A 2,049-nucleotide genomic window follows, 5' to 3' on the forward strand; every position below is an offset into this window, starting at 1 on the left:
CAATAATTCGCCGGATAAAGTATAAAAAAGCATATATAATTGGTTTATAATATTGTACAAATAATGAAATGTTTTTAAATACGTTAATAAGTAGTAAAAGGTAGAAAAATAAAATAAAGGTTAATTATCAAATAAAACAATTCTGTTTAATTATTCGAATAAATCGTACATATATCGTAATGCACATTTTAATAAATTGAAAACATTGTAGGTTGCAAATGTTCAAAATAAATCGACATTTTACATAGATTATTAAAAAGATACAAGAGAATCAACAAAACAATGCAGACGCAACATAAAAAGCAGAGGAGAATATTATTACAACAAATTCGTCAACTGAAAACTAAAGTACGTATGCAAAAATCCCATGCGAAACTATTTAACGATGATCAGATAAAGTTGCTTACTCAAGAATGTAAAAAAATTCCCAAATGGTGTAACACGACTTTATTAAAAGCGTATAAATTAAAGTTTGCATGTGGCAATACCGGTTATAACACACATAAAGGAAGGATATCCGTTACTATCTGTAAGAACGTTGACAAGAAAATTGGAAGAGTTGTGCTTTGAGACAGGACATCTATACAAAGTTTGGGAATTTTTACGTATAAAAATCTCTCATTTCGAAAAAAAAAACGGATAAAGATTGCATTCTCATTTTGGATGAGATAAGTATTACTCCGGGACTTATTTTTGATAATTCTTGTAATCGGTTCTTAGGTCATGTAACTTTTCCAAAAGATAATAACCAAGATGCTTCTAAGGCTTTAGTCATTATGATTGCCGGAATAGCGAGTCGTTGGAAACAAATTGTTGCTTACGATTTTACTGATAAAAGTGCAAAAGGACAGCAATTAAAAGAATATGTAGAGAATGTTACCAAACAATGCGAACAAATAGGTGTTTGCATACATGCTGTTACACCGTGGGTGGGGTGTAACGTGGGAAGGACTCGGTTTTGGTGGTTGTAGAATTGATGCACAGTATCTTGTTTAATACAAACACTATATTTGACGTGTTACTTACAGATTGAATGACTGCGCGGCCGACAGCGTAACGCTATGCGTTAATGATTTAGGTGAACTCCGCAGTGGTCCGCTGGACGACGGGTTATATCCCGTCTCAAGTGGGCCACTGCACTGCTCAGCAGTTGCAATTGTTGCTTAATTGCAACTGCCGCAGTTTTTGGAGGACGCGCGTATTGAGGCTGCCGAAGTCCTGCGTCGGCATCCTCAATTATTATGGGTCATCGTTGCAATATTAGATTGCAACAGTGACCTGCTTATTTCTAAGTGTGACGTTGTAAGTACGTCAAAGCGAGACTTACAACAGCATTAGAGAACATGCTTTCGAGAAGGCCTATCAACATCTTAAAATTATAATCAATTTTATTTTTGCAAAATCAAGACTTAATGATCGAACGCTGTCCCCACTCCCGTGGCTACCCCCACTTCGCGCGGCCGCCTATATAAGAGCGCCCCGCAACGCGGGCCACGGATTGCATCTCCGAATTTATTTGCATCTCCAGGCCAGGCACGCATAACATCTCCGTGTCAGTATACTTATATTTCCGCGCCGCTAGTGAAGGGTCTGAACATCCATCCCGAGCGAACAAGCGACCGATCATTGAGGCACTTTCGATCACCCTGCTGTAACCAGCCTTGCTATATCCATCTGCCGTTACCAGCGCTGTGTCGGGCAGTTCTGTTCTCTGATTCTGTTAATTTCTGTAAGTAACTCAAGTGTCTCTTTGGTTAATTTATTTCAATCTGTGTGCGTCGATTTTTGTGAAACGACTACTATACTCTGTCTCTGTCTCTCTCTGTCTCTGTCTCTGTCGCGTCAATCAATGTTTCACAGTCAGATTATTTGATTATATTACGACCTATTGTGACGTCCTGGTGAAGCGAACTCCTGTTCGTTCCCTGCAGAGCGTCGTTTTGTGGGTCCTTCGCTGGCGGTTAAGAGGGTTAAAACCTCAGGATTATTTACTGGAGGTCCGAATGATGATGAAGCCTCGGGATTGGTCCTGTCTCTTATACACATCTC

Source organism: Wasmannia auropunctata, unplaced genomic scaffold, assembly GCF_000956235.1.
Source record: "Wasmannia auropunctata unplaced genomic scaffold, wasmannia.A_1.0 LD336106.1, whole genome shotgun sequence".
Classification (NCBI taxonomy): domain Eukaryota; kingdom Metazoa; phylum Arthropoda; class Insecta; order Hymenoptera; family Formicidae; genus Wasmannia; species Wasmannia auropunctata.